The 12,008-nt window shown below is 38.1% G+C and overlaps 1 long non-coding RNA gene across 1 annotated transcript in view; it reads left to right on the top strand.

The window, feature by feature from the left end:
- LOC121817731 (uncharacterized) overlaps nucleotides 1-11,473 on the top strand; it is a 199,772-nt gene extending 188,299 nt beyond the window's left edge. The window contains exon 6 of the long non-coding RNA XR_006057774.2: nucleotides 6,290-11,473. This is a non-coding gene — a long non-coding RNA (uncharacterized LOC121817731). The remainder of the gene's footprint in view (nucleotides 1-6,289) is intronic.
- Nucleotides 11,474-12,008: the final 535 nt, after the last annotated feature.

Genomic DNA, 12,008 nt, shown 5'->3' with positions numbered 1-12,008 from the left:
ATCTTGCATAGTCTTCCAGAAATATTTTAAGCACTTATAAGTACCTTTTGCTCTGTATTTGACATTATCAGTGTTGAGGAGCTTCCTTTATCTTCATCAATGCTCTTGAAGTCAAGATTTGCAAGTGATTCAACATTGTATCCCGTCAGTAATTATCCCAGAGCTTTAGGCCTAATAGAATATTTGTCAAGGGAATGAATCATCTCTTTCTGCTTCTGTTTAAACTATTAAGCTCTTAACAAGTTTATACAGAACTTAGCATCTATATGAGGCTCATCCCAGCAGAGTTGACACCTTGGTACAAGAACCCATCACCAGTGGTTGAGTGGACATATTACTTCCCATTAAATAATGGCTAAAAGATGACATATTTTCCAAATTTCTTCTGCACTCCTCTTTTCAAACAGCCTCCAAAGAAATTTAGGCATAATTTTTTTGAAGAAAATCTATCCAGTGAAAGCTGTGTAGATCTCTGGCCACCTGATATTTTTTTGTATGAGGCACATCTTAACCTTAATGCGTTTAATGTCACTGACAATCCCCAGGTAAAAAGACTATAGAGTAGTCAGTCTCATTATGTTAGTTTTACCATAAAACTGTTATTGAGGAGGAGATGGAAATAACAGGATACTTTATGTGAGCTCTGGGCTTCTCGAGATCTCTCATGGCTCCTCATGAGAGCATAATCACAAAATTATTATAGTGAATTTTTTTCTTCAACCAATAAAAATGACACATTTTTTCTGAGTCTGAACCAGAAAACAACTTTGCACGTCCCTGCTGTCATTTACCTGCACATGGTGCAAGCACTTATTTTTGGTTCTTAATGAAGGCACGGAGCTTCTAATTATTTAGGGATGTGATTAAATGAGTTTCCCAGTGACTTGATGTCGCAGGAGAAATCTTTTAATTTGCACACTCCTACCACTGATGTATCTTGCAAACAGTGACTATTTAACAATCCCCATTGCCACTCATTTGCCACTGTTCCTCCAACTCATTGACTTTGAAAGTTTTAATAGTGCCCAGTGAAACTTTTAATTGCCACTGATTAGCGTTTAGGCTTCCAGAGGCAGGCTGTTAGGGGATACAGCCAGGCTATGCAAAGAATTGACTGCAGAGGTCTTAGATGAAGATCATATGAAGAACAAATAGCTCCCTCATCCCTGTCTCCCCGCTACCTTATTTGTCATGAAGGACTCAATAACTATATTTGAAGATCTGCCTTATTTATTTTAGGCTTTTTATTTATTCTCATCTCAGAGGCCTGTTAGAAATCCATAAACTAGAGCAGAAAAGCACAGAACATAGTAATTTCAACCTAAACTATGGTACTCTATTTATAGTTTAAAAGCATTCTACTTATTTCTGCCCCAGTCTCATTAGTCCTGATTTACCTCTCGTCTGTTTCAGAGTCAGACTTTCAATGGATTCTGTAGCTTATATCAGAATATGAAAGTCACTGCATCACCCACCCCCCACATCCAAATCTCTTATGTAATATATATTTGACTTGGAGTAACTGTGGGTAAGGAGACTAATAATTAGAACGTTTTTTAGGAAAATCAGTCACTGTTGATGGAGCAGGAAATAAATGGGGAAAAGGGTAGGGGCTGGTGTTTTCCTTCCCTGATGAAGCTCCAGATTCAGCACATTTCTTAGCATCAAGGAAAGAAAACTGAACAAACTAGAAAGATGAAGCTTGTCAAAAATAAATTTAGGCAGGATTTGTGGACACAAGGAAGTGGTAAAAAGAGTCAAGTTCTTACTCATTTATAGAGAGCTTGACTGATTATAGATATGACCACTGCACTTATCATTTTGGGGATTCTTTCAACTTTTAGGATGATGTAGTTTGATCATGTTTTTCTAAATAATTAATATTGTTCTGCATTCTTTCTCATTTTTCCTTTAAAAGAGCTGGAAGTGATTTACTTAAAACATTTTGGGGAAATTCAGTATGTTCATCTGAAACTATGAATCAGAAATTCATCTGCCATTTTTCACTTGTCTTTTACTTGCTTCATTAGTTAATTTCAATGAGTGTTTAGGAAATCACTGGTTACACATTTGCTGAACATGGAAACCGTCTAATTGTAGCATTTAGGGGTACTATTTAGAACAAATCTCTTTCAGTATTTCAGACTTTGGCCTCTCAATTTTTTGTGATTAATAATAGTATCCTTTACAAATCAGTTTGCCTCTAGCCTGTCATATAGCATATGTACTTTTTTAAAGACCAAAACCCGTCTAGTTCACGAGATGGCTTTCACCATGGTAGCTCAGTTTTTCTGGGCTGGAGGTTCCCTGTTATTCCTGCTTTCTCATCTCCACTTTTCCATTTGCCTTTCTCCTACTGTACAAGAATGGATAACACTTCTCACCCATCCAAAATGAGCTCATCACCCCAGGGTACCTTAGAAGGGTACAATTTATGATATTGACTCAGGCAAATTCTAATTCAAGGCATCTTAGTGTGACTATCTGTCTTTCACAATTTCCGTTAAGAGAAAACTTTCACATTTAGAAACAGTATCATTTTGACCCATGGTAGATGTTACAAATTCAGATCTGTACCTGTCTGATCATCTCCAGCTGAGACAAAATTAGTTTTAAGTAAAATTTTGAGTAATTCTAATGAGAATGTTCTAGTATATCACTGAGTCAGGAGAGGTGATTTTAAATCTCGGCTTGCTCTCTCACTAAAAACGTGATTAGGGGGTGATATAAAGTCTATATTATAGATTGCAACAGAAGTGATGACAACTTTTCTTCAATATGATCTCACCTCTTCCATTCCCTGACCAGGAAGACATCTTTCCTGAGGAGCGGCCCTATGAGAATAAAACAAGGAGAGCATCAGTAAGAAATGGTGAAGGCAGCAAAACCTTAATCTTGCAAAGTCTGTATATTTTGTGTATTTATATATTAAATATCTTATAAAAAGTCAACAGATAGATGTCTCCAATAGGAATGCTTAACAATATGTTTATTTGAATAAAAAAATGAATTCACATTTTTTTTCCTGATTGGCTGATTGATTTGACAATGAGAGATGGTTTTGTCACTAAGATAATGGATATTTACAATTAATTGAATGAAGTGGGTATCAAATAGCAACTCCAAGGCTTTCAGAAAAGCAATGGTAAAGTAAAAACATTTCATTTAAAAAATTTGCAAAGATGTATTAAAATGAACAGTAATTTAATTTCTGAATTATTTCTGGATTCTTTCTGGATTTATAGAGTAAAACAAATATCTCTAAGTTGGAGAGGAACAGGCATAATTAATAGGAATTTGATAAGTCTTGGTAAAGCCTTTTTGGGATCATTCCCAGAATATGAGGAAGTGAATGACTATAATGAATGGGTAATAAATCATTTTTTAAGTTAATGATTTCCAGTTCTTTGCTTTCAACTAAAGTTAGGTATTAGCTATAATGATGTACTTTGATATAATTGATTATACAATACTCTGTGATTTTTGGCCTATAGCTCAGAAGATATTAAAAGAATTAAGGGACAGTGGTATGGCAAAACCCTTTCCATATCCAGCTACTTATTTACTTGAGCCTAATTGCTTAGCAATAAAAGCATCAGGGTCTTTTCCAATGAGTCAGCTCTTCACATGAGATGGCCAAAGTATTGGAGTTTCAGCCTCAGCATCAGTCCTTCCAATGAACACCCAGGACTGGTCTCCTTTAGGATGGACTGGTTGGATCTCCTTGCAGTCCAAGGGACTTGCAAGAATCTTCTCCAGCACCACAGTTCAAAAGCATCAATTCTTTGGCACTCAGCTTTCTTCACAATCCGACACTCACATCCACACATGACCACTGGAAAAACCATAGCTTTGACTAGACAGACCTTTGTTGGCAAAGTAATATCTCTGCTTTTCAATATGCTATCTAGGTTGGTCGTAACTTTCTTTCCAAGGAGTAAGTGTCTTTTAATTTCAAGGCTGCAATCACCATCTGCAGTGATTTTGGAGCCTCCAAAAATAAAGTCTAACACTGTTTCCCCCTCTATTTGCCATGAAGTGATGGGACGAGATGCCATGATCTTAGTTTTCTGAATGTTGAGCTTTAAGCCAACTTTTTCACTCTCCTCTTTCACTTTCATCAAGAGGCTTTTTAGTTCCTCTTCACTTTCTGCCATAAGGGTGGTGTCATCTGCATATCTGATGCTGGGACGGATTGAGGGTAGGAGGAGAAGGGGACAACAGAAGATGAGATGGCTGGGTGGCATCACCGATTTGATGCACATGAGTTTGGGTGAATTCCGGGAGTTGGTGATGGAGGGGGGCCTGGCATGCTGCAATTCATGGGGTCGTAAAGAGTTGGACACGACTGAGCGACTGAACTGAACTGAAAAGCTATAAAAACAAAATGTAGAATTGGCAGTAAACCCTTTTTTATTCCAATAAGTAATGTTGGACATATGAATTAACTTTTTTAAAAAGTTCCATTTCCAATGAAATTTTATTCCTTTATGTTTAACAACATATTTCAATTTGAAAAGATTTCAAATAAATTTCATGTTATTTTGACTATGTGTTATTGTTGTTCAGTAGCGAAGTCATGTCTAACTCTTGGCAATCCCATGGACTGCAGCATGCCAGGCTCCTCTGTCCTTCACTATCTTCTGAAGTTTGCTCAAATTCATGTCCATTGAGTTGGTGATGCTATCTAACCATCTCACCTTCAGCCACCCCCTTCTCCTTTTGCCTTCAATCTTTCCCAGCATCAGGGTCTTTTCCAATGAAATGGCTCTTTGCAATAGTGGCCAAAATTTTGGAGCTTCAGCATCAGTTCTTCCAGCGAATATTCAGGGTTGATTTTCCTTTAGGATTGACTGGTTTGATCTCCTTACTGTCCAAGGGACTCTCAACAGTCTTCTCCAGCACCCCATTTGAAAGCATCAATTATTCAGTGCTCAACCTTTTTATGGTACAACTCTCACAACTGTACATGACTACCAAAACAGCTGTGACTATATGGACCTTTGTTGGCAAAGTGGTATCTCTGCTTTTAACACACTATCTAGGTTTGTTATAGTCTTTTTTCCCAAGGAGCAAGTGCTTTTTAATTTCATGGCTGTAGTCACTGTCCACAATGATTTTTGGAGCCCAAGAAATAAAATGTGTCATTTTCCACTTTTTCCCCTTTATTTGCAGTGAAGTGATGGAACCAGATGCCATGATCTTAGACTTTTGAATGTTGAGTTTTAAGCCAGCTTTTTCACTCCCCTCTTTCACCTTTATAAAGAGGCTCTTTAGTTCCTCTTTGCTTTCTGCCATTAGAGTGGTATCATTTGCATATTTGAAGTTGTTAATATTTCTTCCAGCAGTCTTGATTCCCACTTGTGCTTCATCCAGCATGGCATTTTCCACGATGTACTCTGCATATAAGTTAAATAAGAGGGGTAAGAATATACAGGCTTAACAATATACTCCTTTCCCAATTTGGAACCAGTCCATTGTTCCATGTCCATTTCTAACTGTTGCTTCTTGACCTGCATACAGGTTTCCCTGGAAGCAGGTAAGGTGATCTGGTATTCCCATCTCTTTAAGAACTTTCTACATTTTGTTGCAGTCCACATAGTCAAAGGCTTTAGCGTAATCAGTGTAGCATTAGATTTTTTTTTCTGGAATTCCCTTGCTTTTTCTATGATCCAATGAATGTTGGCAATTTGATCTCTGGTTCTTCTACATTTTCTAAACTCAGCTTCTACATTTGGAAGTTCTCAGTTCATATACTGCTGAAGCCTAGATTGGAGGATTTTGAGCATAACTTTACTAGCATGTGGAATGTGTACAGTTGTATGGTAGTTGAAATATTCTTTGGCATTACCCTTTGTTGAGATTGGAATGAAAACTGACTTTTCCAGTCCTATGGCCACTGCTAAATTTTTCAAGTTTGCTGGCATATTGAATGCAACACTTTAACAGCATCATCTTTTAGGATTTGAAATAGCTCAATTGGAATTCCATCACCTCCACTAGGTTTGTTCATAGTAATGCTTCCTATTGGCCACCTCATGCGAAGAGTTGACTCATTGGAAAAGACTGATGCTGGCAGGGATTGGGGGCAGGAGGAGAAGGGGATGACAGAGGATGAGATGGCTGGATGGCATCACCAACTCGATGGATGTGAGTTTGAGTGAACTCCGGGAGTTGGTGATGGACAGGGAGGCCTGGCGTGCTGCAATTCATGGGGTCGCAAAGAGTCGGACATGACTGAGCGACTGAACTGAACTGAACTGAATGCTTCCTATGCTTCTCTATGCAGGTCAGGAAGCAACAGTTAGAACTGGACATGGAACAACGGACTGGTTCCAATACGGGAAAGGAGTATGTCAAGGCTGTATATTGTCACCCTGCTTATTTAACTTATATGCAGAGTACATCATGAGAGATGCCAGGCTGGATGAAGCACAGGCTGGAATCAAGATTAGCAGGAGAAATATCAATAACCTCAGATATGCAGATGACACCACCCTTATGGCAAAAAGCAAAGAAGAACTAAAGAGCCTCCGGATGAAAGTGAAAGAAGAGAATGAAGAAGTTGGCTGAAAACTCAACATTCAGAAAACAACGATCATGGCAGCTGGTCCCATCACTTCATGGCAAATAGATGGGGAAACAATGGAGACAGTGACAGACTTTAAGCTCCAAAATCACTGCAGATGGTGACTGCAGCCATGAAATTAAAAGATGCTTGCTCCTTGGAAGAAAAGCTATGACCTACCTAGATAGCACATTAAAAAGCAGAGACATTACTTTACCAACAAAGGTCCATCTAGTCAAAGCTATGGTTTTTCCAGTAGTCATGTGTAGGTGTAAGAGTTGGACTATAAAGAAAGCTGAGCGCCAAAGAATTGGTGCTTTTGAACTGTGGTGTTGGAGAAGACTCTTGAGAGTCCCTGGGACTGCAAGGAGATCCAACCAGTCCTTGTAAAGGAAATCAGTCCTGAATATTCATTGGAAGGACTGATACTGAAGCTGAAGCTCCAATACTTTGGCCACCTGATGCAAAGAGTTGACTCAGTGGAAAAGACCCTGATGCTGGAAAAGACTGAAGGTGGGAAGAGAAGGGGACAACAGAGGATGAGATGGTTGGATGGCATCACCAACGTGATGGACATGAGTGAGTAGGCTCTGGGAGTTGGTGATAGACAGGGAAGCCTGGCATGCTGCAATCCACAGGGTTGCAAAGAGTTGGACATGACTGAGTGACTGAATTGAATGCTTCCTAATGTCCACTTGAATTCATACTCCAGGATGTCCAGCTCTAGGTAAATGACCATTCCATCATGGTTATCCAGTCATTAGAGTTTCTTGTAGAGTTCTGTGTATTTTTGCCACCTGTTCTTAGTCTCTTTTGCTTCTGTTAGGTGCTTATTGTTTCTGCCCTTTAGCATGCCCATTGTTACATGAAATGTTTCCTTGGTATTTCTAATTTTCTTGAAGAGGTCCCTAGTCTTTCCCATTCTGTTGTTTTCCTCTATTTCTTTGCACTGTTCACTGAACAAGGCCTTCTTCTTTCTCCTTGCTGTTCTCTGGAATTCTGCTTTCAGTTGGGTATACCTTTCCCTTTCCCCCTTGCCTTGCGCTTCACTTCTTTCCTCAGCTATTTGTAAAGCCTCCTCAGGTGACCACTTTGCCTTCTTGCATTTCTTTTTCTTTGGGATGGTTTTGGTTATTGTCTTCTATACTGTGTTACAAACCTCTGTCCACGGTTCTTCAGGCACTCTCTCTACCAAACCTAATCCCTTGAATCTATTCATCACCTCTACTGTATTTATATATCAAATGTATGTATACATCAAATAAGGAATTTGAGTTGTTAGGTCTTACTGAATGACACAGTGGTTTTTCCTACTTTCTTCAATTTTAGCCTGAATTTTGCAATAAGGAGCTCATGATTTGAGCCACAGTCAGCTCTGTTTTGTTTTTTCTGACTGTATAGAGCTTTTCCATCTTTGGCTACAAAGAATATAATCAATCTGATTTCAGTATTGACCATTTGGTGATGTCCATGTGTAGACGTTATTATTATTATAATTCAATTCAGAAGTATATTTTAATACTTTGAGCTTTAAAGTCATGAGAAATTTTAAAACTTACTTTCAATATGTACTTAAAAGCATAAACTATAATACATTTAGATAAAATTCTAATAAAATGGAAGTTCAATAAGGAAATTAAATAATGTATATTTCCATCTCTTAAAAAAGAGCATGTTTGTTTATGCATTTTCAAAAATGGGTCATGGTAGCAATCAAATTGTTATTCAGATTCCACAGGAGTGCTGTACCTATCTTAATTAAATATGTCAATATGCATGATACCCTGAAAATTATATGCTTTGCGTCTTTTAAAAGTTATGTTGAAAATCTTTTATATTACTTAATAATATGGATGGTATGATATAGTTTTTCAAGATTAATCAAAGGCTTATATGAGAAAAAATATTTATTGCCCTTTTCTTGAACGTTTGTGTATCTGTCTTGATCATCTTTTTATAAAGGAATGTTCTGTTTTGTTTTGTTTTAAGGGCTGAAGAGTCAGCTTCACTTTATTTTGTTAGCTTTATTGAGATATAACTTACATTTAACTTTGTGTAAGTTTAAAGTGTACAATGTGATTTTATACACTATATACTACAATATGATTATCACTATAGCATAATTACCATATCTTTTTGTGGTACAAACATTGAAGATCTACTTTCTTGGCAATTTTCAAGTATACAGTTAACTATAGTCACAATGCTTTGCACTAGAATCCCACAACTTATTCATCTTTTAGTGGAAAATTTGTACCCACTGACCAACCTCTGCAAGTTCCCACACTCCCCAGATCCTGATAATCACCAGTCTACTCTCTGTTTTTACCAGTTTGACGTATTTAGATTCCATATATAAGTGAGATCATGTGGTATTTGTCTTTCTTTATCTGATTTATTTCACTTAGTATAATGGCCTCAAGGCCTATCCATGTTGTCACAAAATGGAAAATTTCCTTCTCTTTTATAGCCAAATAATATTATCTATAGAGAGAGATTGCACATATTCTTTATCCATCATCTATTAGCGGACACTTCGTTGTTTCTGTGTCTTGGCTATTATAAATAATGCTGCAGTGAATATGAGGCTGCATGTATCTTTTTGAGTTACTAGTTTTTGAAATTTGTGTATTTATTATTTTTGGCTGTGCTGGGTCTTTGTTGCCGCACAGGCTTTTCTCTAGTTTCAGCAAGGAAGGGCTACTCTCTGGTTGTGGTGTGCACGCTGCCCATTGTGGTGGCTTCTCTTGTTGAGGAGCACAGGCTCTTGAGCATGTGGGCTTCAGTAGTTGTGGCATGTGGGCTCAGTAGTTGCAGCTTCTGGGCTGCTTCCCTGGTAGCTCAGCTGGCGAAGAATCTGCCTGCAATGCAGGAGACCCTGGTTCGATTTCTGGGTTGGGAAGTTCCGCTGGAGAAGGGATAGGCTACCCAGTCCAGTATTCTTGGGCGTCCCTGGTGGCTTAGGTGGTAAAGAATCCACCAGCAATGTGGAAGACCTGGGTTTGATCCCTGGGTTGGGAAGATCCCCTGGAGGAGGGCATGGCAACCCACTCCAGTATTCTTCCCTGGAGAATCCCCATGGACAGAGGACCTGGCCAGCTGCAGTCCATGGGGTCGCAAAGAGTCGGACATGACGAGTGATTAAGCACAGACAGACAGGGTTCCAGAGCACAGGCTCAGAGGTTGTGGTGCACGGGCTTAATTGCTCTGCAGTATGTGGGATCCATGGACCAGAGATTGAACCCATGTCTCCTATATTGGCAGGTGGATTCTTTACCACTGAGCCACCAGGGTAGCCCTTGAGTTACCATTTCTATTTCCTTTGGATAATTACCATTGCTAAACTATATGGTAGTTCTGTATTTAGTTTTTTGAGGCACCTTCATACTGTTTGTGTCCCAAATTGGTGGCTCAGATGGTAAAGCATCTGTCTGCAATGCAGGAGACCCGAGTTCGATCTCTGGATTGGGAAGGTCCACTGGAGAAGGAAAGGGCAGCCCACTCCAGTATTCTTGCCTGGAAAATCCCATGGACGGCAGAGCCTGGTAGCCTATGGGGTCCATGGGGTCACAAAGAGTCGGACATGACTGAGCAACTTCACTTTCACTTTCATACTGTTTTCCATAGTGGCTGCCCTTTGGGTACCCATAGTGCCCAAGGTTTCCCCTTTCCCCACATCCTTTCCAACCATTATCTCTAATTTTTTTTTTTTTGGTCTTTTATCTTCTGCCATGTTGGCTATTCTGACAAGTGTGAGGTGATATCTCATTGTTTTGGTTTGCATTCCCCTGATGATTAGTGATGTTGGGCACGCTTTTGTGTCCCTGTTGGTCATTTATTTGTCTTCTTTGGAAAAAATGTCTGTTCAGATCTTCTGCTCATTTTTTAGATTGTTTGTTGTTTTTCCCCTGAGTCCTGTGAGTTCTTTCTATACTTTGGATATTACCCCCTTATCAGATATATGGTTTGCAAATATTTTATCCCATTCCGAACATTTTCTTTTCATTTTGTTGATTATTTCTTTTGTTGCCTAGGAACTTTCTTAGTTTGATATAGTCCCGCTGATTTATTTTTGCTTTGTCGTTTGTGCTTGAGGTGTCATTACCAAAAAAATCATTGCCAAGACATTGTCAAGGAGATTTTCTCCCTGTGTTTTCTTCTATGAGTTTTATAGTTTCAGGTCTTATATTCAGCATTTAATCCATTTTGAGTTCATTTTTGTCAGTGGTGTAATCTAGATGTCCAATTTTATTTTCTGCACTTGGTTATCCAATTATCCTAGCACCATTCATTGAAGAGACTATCCTTTCCCCATTGAGTATTCTTGGTTAAATATTAGTTGGCCATATATATATGGGTTTATTTCTGAGCTCTCTGTTCTGTTCCATTGATGTATATATCCATTATTATGCCAGTATCATACTGTTTGGAATACTATACTTTGCAGTATAGTTTGAAATCAGCAAGTCTGATGCCTACAGTTTTGTTCTTTCTCAGGATTACTTTACCTATTCAGGGTCCTTTGTGATTTCATGTGAATTTTAGGACTGTTTGCTGTATTGCTATAAAAAAAAAGGCATCGGAATTTTGATAGATATTGCATTGAATATATAAATGGCTTTGGGCAGTATGAACAACATTAATTCTTCTAATCCATGAACACAGGATATTTTTCCATTTGTTTGTGTCTTCTTTAATTTCTTTCATCAGAGTCTTGTAGTTTTCAGTATACATATCTTTTACCTTCTTGGTTAAATTTATTCCAGATTATTTCATTGTTTTTGATGCTATTGTGAATGAAATATTTTCCCCAAAATATTCTGTTCTTAATGTATAGAAATATAATTAATTTCTGTATGTTGATTTTATATCCTTCAACTTTACTAAATTTGATTAGCTATAACAGTTTTTTTGGTTGAATCTCTATGATTTTCTCTATATTAGATATCATCTTCAAATTAAGACAATGGAATCTAAAAACATAATGCAAACAAATGTATATGCAAAACAGAAACAGACTCACAGATATAGAGAACAAATTAGAAGTTACCAAAGAAAGGAGGGAAGAGAGAGGGGCAAACTAGGGTTATGAAATTAACAGATACAAACTATCATGTATAAAATGGATAAGCAATGGGATATATTGCACAGCACAGGGAATTATAGCCATTATCTTGTTAAAACATTTAATGGAGTGTGAGCTATGAAAATATTGAATCACTATGCTATATACCTAAAAGTAATACAATATTATAAATCAACTATCAGGGACGGGGGAGCCTGGTGGGTTGCCATCTGTGGGGTTGCACGGAGTCGGACACGACTGAAGCGACTTAGCAGCATAATTCTATTAAAAATAAATCGGGGCTTCATTGGTGATCCAGTGGTTAAGAATCCACCTTGCAATGCATGGAATACTGGTTCAATCCCTGGTCCAGGA

This window comes from Ovis aries, chromosome 1 (genome assembly GCF_016772045.2).
Source record: "Ovis aries strain OAR_USU_Benz2616 breed Rambouillet chromosome 1, ARS-UI_Ramb_v3.0, whole genome shotgun sequence".
Lineage (NCBI taxonomy): Eukaryota > Metazoa > Chordata > Mammalia > Artiodactyla > Bovidae > Ovis > Ovis aries.
The sequence above is the reverse complement of the archived record's forward strand: the minus strand, read 5'-3'. Positions and strand labels throughout refer to the sequence as shown.